Genomic DNA, 10,856 nt, shown 5'->3' on the forward strand with positions numbered 1-10,856 from the left:
AGCTCTAGGGATTTTGCAAAGTGGCTTTGAATAGTTCGAATATGAAGTTTTAATTTGAACAGTGGAGAAAACTTCTCTGAAAAATGTGCAATGCACATATTTGGATAGGACATGTTTTAAGAGTCCATTAGAAATCTAATTCATCAAATTTGGAGTTGATTTGAATTTTTTTATGAATTCTTGAATCCTACTGGTAAAAAGAAAAAGGGCAGATGAATTTACCAAAGGGGCCAGAACAACACTTAGTTCATGGGATAGCCACTAGGTCGGCCCAGTGGCTCGACCGGGCGGCAAAGAGGCTACGTTGAAGGCGGTTTCCCGGGAGGTGCTTTCCTTGTAGGATGGTGTCTTCCGCTGAAGACGTCTCCACTTAAGCACGGGGCCTAGGGCCTCATCCACTTATAAGAGGGACCTACTGGCAGGCCCTTCCCTACCTCTCGCTCAAAATAGAGGAGGGCCAGGGGAGGCCGACCGAGCCCGCGCCGGTATCCCGTCCCGGCGGCACAGGTTGCCTCCGGTGAGGCCCCGAACACCGACGAGCTCGGGACGAAGTCCACCTCAGCCCTACGTGGTTTCTGGACCTTGGGGTGGTCGGGACTAGGCGCATCGTCATCCGTGGCAGGGGGCATGTTAGACTGTATATATACATAGACCCTTGTATACATCTGTAATTGTATTGTACCCTTTGGTACTCCTATATAATGAGATAGCCACACCCCTTTTAGGGTGTCGAGTAGTTTCCCAAACTCTATGTTTTACATGGTATCAAATTAGGGTTTCGATGTCTTCCACTACCCCTGTCGCCGCCGCCGTCTCGGCCCCTGCTACCACCGACGCCGCGTCATCCAAGTGCTCGCCCCCTCGTCACCCTTCATGGCCTCATGCCCGCTGGCTACGACCTGGCGGCAGCCGCCCGCGATTTCCCCGATTGAGTCGAGCGGGACGGGCGCCTTGCCTCCGCCCATCGCATCTCGCGGGTCTTCCTCGACCGTCGTCTCTGGGCCGCCGGGGTTCCGCGGTCCTGCACCCCTGTATGGCGCGTCTACCCCGTCGCCCTATGGCGCTCCCTGGTACGGCGCCCCTGCTTCAACTTTTGGCACCGCGCCTCCGTCGTCATCTGCCTGGCCGCCGCCCTACGGCGCGCCGCCGGTGCCTGCCTGCGCTGGGTCGTCACGCCCCCAGCCCTACGGGGTGCAGCCGTCCTCGCCGGTCCACGGGGCTGCACCATCTGTGACCCCTCGAGCCCCAACTGGGTCGGGTGTTGGCTCCGCTCCTGCAGGAGCCTACCTCGTGTCGCCATACGCAGGGACACAACTGGCGCTCGCCCCCAACTCAGAGATGAATCCAATGATGGGCTGCTATGCGCCACCTGCACAGCCTCATGTGGATCACATGGCCGAGTCATCGCTGTTTTACCTCTCACACCTCCTTCCGGTGAATCTTACGTCGGTTAACTATCTGTCATGGCGGGCTCAGGTGCTACCTCTGCTCCGAAGCCGCTACTTGGAGGGGTACGTTGATGGCTCCATCCCGTGCCCGCCGCCGTATCATCCGGCGTATCACGTGTGGGTGGCGCAGGACCAGGCGATTCTCGCTGCTATCCAGTCATCGCTCACTCCGTGCGTGTCGTCGCTCGTCATCTTAGCCACGACGTCCCGGGATGCTTGGTCGGCACTTCACAACAGCTTCACCTCATAGTCTACGGCGCGTGTTCATGCTATACGCACCGAGTTCGGGGAGACTAAACTTGATGGTCTCTCTATCACTGAGTACTTTACCAAGATGTCGGGTCTCGCTGACACATTGGCCTCGATTGGTCAGCCGCTTGGAGATGAGGAGTTCAGCACCCATGTGCTCAACGGTCTTGATGATGATTATGACAATCTGGTCGAGAATATTCATGGTCGTGAGGCACCACTTCCGCCACGAGAGCTATATGCGCGTCTTCTTGGTCGTGAGCAGCGCATCAAAGCGCGTCGTGCCTCTCCGAGCTTCATCTCTGCCAACGCTGTGACCTGCGGTAAGCCACTGAAGCTGTCGCCGTCTCCTGGTAGGAAGCCGGTGGCCTCATCCCCGTAGGCCCGCGCTGCCCCGCCATCCATCACTCGCGGCGCCAGGCCGGTGGCGTGTTGTCCCTGCTGTGGTGCTCAGCAGGCCTGCCCGATGTGTGGCATTGAGCGCCACATCGCCTCCCGGTGTCACCGACGCTACAAGCAAGATTTCCTCGGCCTGGGCAATAATGGCAAAGGAAATGAAAAACAGGCTGCTACGGTGACAAGTCATGATCATGGGCGCACTCCGTGCTACTCCATTGATCCTGCGTGGCATATGGATACGGGAGCCACGAACCACCTCACCAACGAGATGTCCAAGATTTCCACCAAGGAACCATATCACAGTCATGATCAGGTGCACACAGCCAATGGAGAAGGTATGCACATCTCGCATGTTGGTCAGGCCTCACTTCGTGCACACAACTTTCGCAAACTACATCTTTCTAATGTTCTTCGAGTTCCCACTGCTACACGTAGCTTGTTTTCTATTCCTCAACTTACCCCTGATAATAATGTCCTTGCCGAGTTTCACCCTTTTCGTTTCTTTATCAAGGATCAGGACACGAGGGCCGTTCTGCTTAGTGGTCGTCTTCGCCATGGTTTATATGCACTTGACGCGCCGCCCACATCTCCTATGCAGTCTTCTCCTCAGGCGTTAAGTGGTGTTCGTGTGTCATCTACACATTGGCATGCACGCCTTGGTCACCCTGCTGCCCCTATAGTTCGTCATGTGCTACATCTTCATGAACTACCAGTTGTGTCCTATAAAACTGCTGAAACAATTTGTGATGCCTGTCAACAGGGCAATAGTCACCAACTTCCATTTTCAGATTCTAGTCGTGTTGTGAAACATCCTCTTGAGCTTGTGTTTTCTGATGTATGGGGTCATGCCCAAACGTCCGTTAGTGGCCATAATTATTATGTCAGTTTCATTGATGCTTATAGCCGGTTTACTTGGCTTTATCTTATTAAGAGAAAAGTTGATGTGTTCGATGTTTTTATTCAGTTTCAAACACAAGTTGAGCGTCTCCTTAAGTAGAAAATTATTCATGTTCAATCCGACTGGGGGGTGAATATCACAACCTCAACACCTTTTTCAACAAGCTTGGGATTTTGCACCGTGTGTCTTGTCCTCATACACATCAGCAGAATGGAACCGCTGAACGTATGCATCGTCATCTTGTAGAAACTGGCCTTACTTTGCTAGCTCATGCCTCCGTCCCGTTTCGGTTTTGGAGTGATGCTTTCTCCACCACTTGTTTCTTGATAAACAGGCTACCCTCACGACTTCTGAACATGAAAACTCCTCTTGAACTCTTGCTCAGCGAAATCCCAGATTACACTTTTCTCAAAGTGTTTGGGTGTGCATGTTGGCCCCATTTGCGTCCATACAACAAATGTAAGTTAGAGTTTCGGTCCAAAAAGTGTGTTTTTCTTGGGTATAGTTCCCTTCACAAAGGGTACAAATGCCTGCACATTCCCACCAGTCGCGTCTACATCTCTCGTGACGTCGTGTTTGATGAGAATGTGTTCCCTTTCCATGCACTTCGGAATAACTCTGAAACTCCTATGCCACATGTCCACTCTACCACACCTTTGCCTGATCAATTTGTGGATGTTGCAAATGCTCCTGTGTTGCTTCCTAATCACACTGAAGGTATTGGACGTGGTGCTCGTCTTGAGCTACTTGATCAACAGGTGCCGGATTATGCTCTCGAGCGGGACGTGGATTCTCTGCATGGGGCATGCATAACGGGTGCAGCCGCACCGCGGGCGCCGCCCTCACCCGGCTCTGTGGAAGCCGCCCCGCGGGTGTCGCCCCCGCCCGACTTGGTGGACGCTGGCCCGCGGACGTTGCTCGCACCTGGCCTGGTGGCTGGGCCGTCCGCCGCAACACCTAGCCCAGCCGCTGGCTCTCCTGTGCCAGATGGGCTGGCCTTGCCTGGCCTGACGCCGCCCGCTTTGGGAGATGTAGATCGGCCGGCAACTCCTGCCCGACGCTGTAGCTCTCCCCGGTGCGAGGTGGCTCTGGCGCTGGCTCGTAGGCTGATTTGGCCTCGCCTCTATAGTAGCCTCTGCCGATCCTGGCCTTGCGAACACAGCCGGCTGCCGCTGTGCTTCATCCTTGCACGCGCAGTCAGACATGAGTTTTTCAGCCAAAGAAACGCACTGACGGGACTGTCGCGTGGCTCTCCGCTTGCATGGCTCATATTGTTGCGGATCCCACTGCTGAGCCTCGCCATTTTCAGGCTGCACTAGGTATTCCTCATTGGCGTGCCGCGATGGAACATGAGTTTCAGGCTCTGCTTCAGAATGACACTTGGCACTTTGTTCCCCCGACGTCTGGTGTTAACATTATTGATTCCGAGTGGGTTTTTAAAGTCAAGAGGCATGTTGATGGTTCTATTGAGCGCTACAAAGCACGTCTTGTTGCCAAGGGTTTCAAGCAGAGGTATGGTCTTGATTACGAAGACACATTCAGTCCGGTTATCAAGCCTACTACCATTCGTTTGCTCCTGTCTCTGGCTATTACTCGAGGATGGTTTCTTCGTCAGATTGATGTGCAGAATGCTTTTCTACATGGAGTCTTGGAGGAAGAAGTTTATATGCATCAGCCACCGGGTTTTGTGGATCCTGCACGTCCTCATCATCTTTGTCGTCTTGTTAAGGCGCTATATGGACTTAAACAGGCTCCCCATGCGTGGCATGCACGCCTCGGCTTTGTTCTTCAGGCTCTTGGTTTTCTTCCCTCCACTGCTGACACGTCCTTGTTCCTTCTTCAGCATCTTCAGGTTACGATGTATCTCCTGGTTTATGTGGATGATATCATCCTCATCAGTTCCTCTGCTGATACTGCGGATCGTCTTCTGGCTGCTTTGTGTGGGGATTTTGCTGTCAAGGACTTAGGTGCTCTTCACTTCTTCCTTGGTCTAGAGGTTTCACGGTCTTCTGCTGGGTTGACTCTTACTCAGAAGAAGTATTCTCTGGACTTGTTGCGTCCTGCTGGCATGCTGAAGTGTAAACACGCGATCACTCTGATGTCTGCTACTGATCGGTTGTTTGCCCTTGATGGAGATCTTCTGTCACCTGATGATGCTACTGAGTATCGTAGTCTCGTTGGTGGTCTGCAGTATCTTACTATCACCAGACCAGATATCTCTTATGTAGTGAACCGTGTCTGTCAGTATCTCCATGCACCCAGGACGTCTCATTGGTCAGCTGTGAAGCGCATTCTGCGTTATATTTGTTCACTTCCTCTTATGGTTTGCTTCTCCACCATGCACCGTATTATGAGATCTCAACCTTTTCAGATGCTGATTGGGCCGGGTGTTCTGATGACATGCGATCCACGGGAGGATATGCAGTGTTTCTTGGTCCTAATTTGATCGCCTGGAATGCTCGCAAGCAGACTACGGTGTCTGCTACCTCTTGAGGTTGCATTGGTTTTTCCCTTGAAGAGGAAAGGGTGATGCAGCACAGTAGCAGTAAGTATTTCCCTTAGTTTGAGAACCAAGGTATCAATCCAGTAGGAGAATCAAGCCAAGTGTCCAGAGTACCTGCGCAAACACAAACGAGCTTGCACCCAACGCTATAAAGGGGTTGTCAATCCCTTCACGATTGATTGCAAAGTGAGATCTCAAGGCGGAAAGTGCAACGAAGTAAAAGTGTAAGGCTGAAAATATGATGTGAAGTAGACCCGGGGGCCATAGTGTTCACTAGAGGATTCTCTCAAAATAGCAAATGTTACGGTGGGTGAACAAATTACAGTCGAGCAATTGAAAGAACCGCGCAAAGTCATGACGATATCTAAGGCAATGATCATACATATAGGCATCACGTCCGAGACAAGTAGACTGATACTTTCTGCATCGACTACGATTACTCCACACATCGACCGCTATCCAGCATGCATCTAGTGTTTGAGTTCATGATGAACAGAGTAACGCCTTAAGCAAGATGACATGATGTAGAGGGATAAATTCATGCAATAGATATAAACCCCATATTTTTACCCTTGATGGCAACAACATGATGCGTGCCTCGCTATCCCTTCTGTCACTGGGTGAGGTCACCGCACGGTATGAACCCAAAACCAAGCACTTCTCCCATTGCAAGAATCATAGATCAAGTTGGCCAATTAAAATCCACAACTCGAAGAGAATTACAAGGATATGAAATCATGCATATAAGAGATCAGAAGAAACTCAAATAAGATTCATAGATAATCTGATCATAAATCCACAATTCATCGGATCTCGACAAATACACTGCAAAAGAAGATTACATCGGATAGATCTCCATGAAGATCATGGAGAACTTTGTATTGAAGATCGAAGAGAGAGAAGAAGCCATCTAGCTACTAGCTATGTACCCGAAGGTCTATGGTGAACTACTCATGCATCATCGGAGAGGCAATGGTGTTGACGAAGAAGCCCTCCGTATCCAAATCCCCCCTCCTGCAGGGCACCAGAACATGCCCCAGGTGGGATCTTGCGGAGACAGAAGCTTGCGGCGGAAAAGTACTTTCGTGGATATCTCTCGTGGTTTTGGATTTTTCGAGGATTTATAGGCGGAAGAAGTAGGGTAGAGGAGCCACATGGGGTCCATAAGCCTGCTAGGCACGGGCCCCCGTGGCCGCGCCTAGGGGGCTTGTGGCCTCCCCTAGTGGCCTGTACCTTGGTTCTCACGCTCCATGCCTATCTTCTGTTCCGAAAAAATCTTTTCGGAGGTTTTATTCCGTTTGGAGTGCATTTAATATTCTCCTCTGAAAAGGGTCAAAAACACGGAAAAAACAGGAACTGGCACTTGGCACTGAGTTAATAAGTTAGTCCCAAAAAAGATATAAAAGGCATACAAAGCATCCAAAGTTTTACAAGAGAATAACATGGAACCATAAAAAATTATAGATACGTTGGAGACGTATCAAGCATCCCCAAGCATAACTCCTGCTCGTCCTCGAGTAGGGAATTGATAAAGAATGAATTTTTCATGTGGAATGCTACCTAGCACATTTGTCCTTTGTAACTTCTTTCATGTGACATGAATGTTCAGATCCGTAAGATTCAAAACAATAGTTTGCTATTGACATGAAAACAATTATACTAAAAGCAAACTTGCAAGATAATCATGAACTTTTGAAATAACAAGGCCAAGGAAAGTTATCCCTACAAAATCATATAGTCTGGCTATGCTCCATCATCCCCACACAACTAATCTAAATCATTTAAAACCCTTGTATTGGCCAAGTAATTGTTTTCGCACTCTTACTTTCTCAAACCTTTTTCAACTCTCACGCAATACATGAGCGTGAGCCATGGATATAGGACTATAGGTGGAATAGAGTGTGGTGGAGGTTGTGAGACAAAAAGGAGGAGATGGTCACATCGACTCGGCGTATCAAAGGGCTATGGAGATGCCCATCAATAGATATCAATGTGAAAGAGTAGGGATTACCATGCAATGGATGCACTTAGAGCTATAAGTATGTGAAAGCTCAAAAGGAGAACTAGTGGGTGTGCATCCAACTTGCTCTCTCACGAAGACCTAGGGAAATTTTGAGGAAGCCCATCATTGGAATATACAAGCCAAGTTATATAATGAAGATTTCCACTAGCATATGGTGGTGACGAAACAAGAGACTCTCAATCATGAAGAACATGGTGCTATTATGAAGCACAAGTGTGGAAAAAGATAGTACCATTGCCCTTCTCTCGTTTTCTCTCTCTTTTTTTGTTTGGGCTCTTTGGCCTCTTTCCATATCTCTCTCTCTCTCTTTTTTGTGTGGGCAACTTTTGGCCTCTTTTCTCTTTTTTTTATTTCCTCACATGGGACAATGCTCTAATAATTATGATCATCACACTTTAATTTACTCACAGCTCAATGCTTAGAATGATGAGGACTCTGTAGGAAATGCCTCCGACAGTGTACCAGGATGTGCAACGATCTAGCTTGGCGTATGACGTTGAAACATCTCGCTAGCTATCTTACGATCATGCAATGGCAATATTTAAGTGAAGGCACAAGTCATGAGACGGAACGGTGGGAGTTGCATGGAAATATATCTCGGAATGGCTATGAAAATGCCATAGTAGGTAGGTATGGTGGCCGTTTTGAGGAAGGCATATGGTGGGTTTGTGCACCGGCAAAAGTTGCGTGGCACTAGAGAGGCTAGCAATGGTGAAAGGTGAAAGTGCATCTATACCATGGACTCACATTAGTCATGAAGAACTCACATACTTGTTGCGAAAGTTTTTATTAGTAATCAAAACAAATTGCTAAATGCATACTCCTAGGGGAAGGGTTGGTAGGTGTTAACCATCGCACGAACCCGACCGCAACACAAAGGATGACAATCAATAAATCAATTATGCTCCGACTTCTTAACATAGCGATTCACCATACGTGCATGTTATGTGAATCACTAACTTCAACACAAGTATTTCTAGATTCACAACACCCTACTAACATAACTCTTATATCACCATATCCATATCTCAAAACTATTTGAGAGGAATCAAACTTCTCTTTCTAATTAATGCACATGAGTAAGGAAGTTTTATTGTATCCTCTTTGGACGCCTATCATCTTTGGGACTACTTTCATAGCACAAGCCAACTACCAAGTTACTCAGAGAGATCACTCTCAAAAAGATATAAGTGAATATCGAGAGTTCTTATTTCTCCAAAATATGATACCGCCGTGCTCTAAAAGATCTAAGTGAAGCACAATGAGCTAAATTGCGTAACTCAAAAGATATAAGTGAAGCTCAATGACTATTCTAGCAAATTCACGATGAGTGTATGTCTCTCTAAAAAGGTGTGCAGCAAGGATGATTGGGACACAACAAAAAGAAAAGACTCCTACGATACAAGACGGTCCAAGCAAAACACATATCATGTGGTGAATAAAAATATAGCTCCAAGTAATTTTACCGATGGATTGAAGACGAAAGAGGGGATATCTTCCCGGGGCATCCCCAAGCTTAGGCTTTTTGGTGTCCTTGAATTTGGCTTGGGATGCCTTGGGCATCCCCAAGCTTGAGCTCTTTCCACTCTTTATCCCTTTTTCCATGAGAACATCACCCAAAACTTGAAAACTTCACAACACAAAACTTAAACAGAAACTCATGATATCATTAGCACAAGAAAACAAACGACCACCTCCTTAGGTACTGTAGAAAACTTGATTTCTATTTATATTGGTGTTAGGTTACTGTATTCTCACCTTTCCATGGCTAATACCCGCCGATACTATCCATAGTTTCATCAAAATAAGCAACCAAGACAACAAAAACAGAATCTGTCAAAAACTGACCAGTCTGTAGCAATTTGTATACTTCGTATACTTCTGCTATCTCAAAAATTCTAAAAAATAATGGAAGTTTGGGCAACTGGCATATCAACCAGCATCAAAACGAATCAACTCAAAATCCCTTTCTAGATAAAAATGAAAAATAATTTCGTGAGCGAAAAGTTTCTGTCTTTTTCCAGCAGGATCAAACAACCATCACCAAACTAGTCATAAAGGTTTTACTTGGCTCAAACACAAAAAGAAACACAAAAGACACAATCATAAAAGAATTATGATGGTGTGGACGCAATAAAACAGAAAGCAAAAAGGAAAAGATAAATTCATTGGGTTGCCTCCCAACAAGCGCTATTGTTTAACGCCGTTAGCTAGGCATAATGTGATAGAATCATGTATCGTCGTCTTTCGTACTCATACCATAAGTAGGGTGAATACTCGTCATCTTAAGGTCTTCATCTCTCTTACTTGATGGTTCACCACTATTTTTAGGAACAAAAACAGACTTGGTGGCCTTATTGTGGGCAAAAATTGGAGTGTTCTGCACAGCGGCAAATGCGGAACCAAAGTTGGTTATAACATCCTCTAGTTTGCCAATCATAGCGGAATCATGACCTAGTTTTTCGTTAACTGTGGGTTCCCTCTCCTTTATATTTTTCAAAGTCATTCCCACCTTGGAAACGTAATGAGTGATTTGATTGTGGATCTTTTTATCCAAATTCTCAATGAGTTCAATCGTAGCAACTTTATTTTCAATGACATCCAGCCTACGCATCACATGTTCCAAAGTTAAGGTGGTTCCATTAACCATGAGTGGGGGTGAGCCTACCAAATTTATCAAAGCACCGTAAGAATCAACAGTATGGCTACCTAAGAAATCTCCGCCTACGATGGTGTCAAGAACATACCTATTCCAAGGGGAAATACCCACATAAAAGCTGCGAAGCAGGACGGTAGTGGATTGCTTACGAGTAAATCTATTCTGAGCATTGCAAATCCTATACCAAGCATCCTTTAAATTTTCTTCCTCATTTTGTTTAAAATTGATAACTTCGCTCTCAGGAGTATCGTTCGAAGCGGTGGGTCTAGCCATGAGGACAGGTAGACTATCCCACTCAAGCAGGGAGAAAGCAAGCGAAAAAAGGACGAACGAAAAAGGCAAAGATTTTTTTAAATTTTTATTTTTCAGAAGTGGGGGAGACGAAAATGAGAGGAAAAAAAAGTAAATGCAAGAGATGAGTTTAAGACACTTACTTGGATAAGCCTCACTTGATGCTCCCCAGCAACGGCGGCAGAAATTCTTCTTGCTACCTCTTGAGCTTGCGTTGGATTTTTCCCTTGAAGAGATAAGGGTGATGCAGCACAGTAGCGGTAAGTATTTCCCTCTGTTTGAGAACCAAGGTATCAATCCAGTAGGAGTATCAAGATGAAGCACCGATGTACTTGCGCAAAAACAGCAAACTTGCACCTAACGCGACAAAGGGGTTGTCAATCCCT

At 47.0% G+C, this 10,856-nt stretch overlaps 1 non-coding gene across 1 annotated transcript; it reads left to right on the plus strand.

Moving 5' to 3' along the window:
* Positions 1–1,821: 1,821 nt before the first annotated feature.
* On the plus strand, positions 1,822–1,960 carry LOC123414478. The gene has a single exon (XR_006614436.1). It is a non-coding gene; the product is annotated as a small nucleolar RNA Z247 (small nucleolar RNA).
* The last annotated feature ends 8,896 nt before the right edge of the window (positions 1,961–10,856 follow it).

This window comes from Hordeum vulgare, chromosome 7H, assembly GCF_904849725.1.
Source record: "Hordeum vulgare subsp. vulgare chromosome 7H, MorexV3_pseudomolecules_assembly, whole genome shotgun sequence".
Classification (NCBI taxonomy): domain Eukaryota; kingdom Viridiplantae; phylum Streptophyta; class Magnoliopsida; order Poales; family Poaceae; genus Hordeum; species Hordeum vulgare.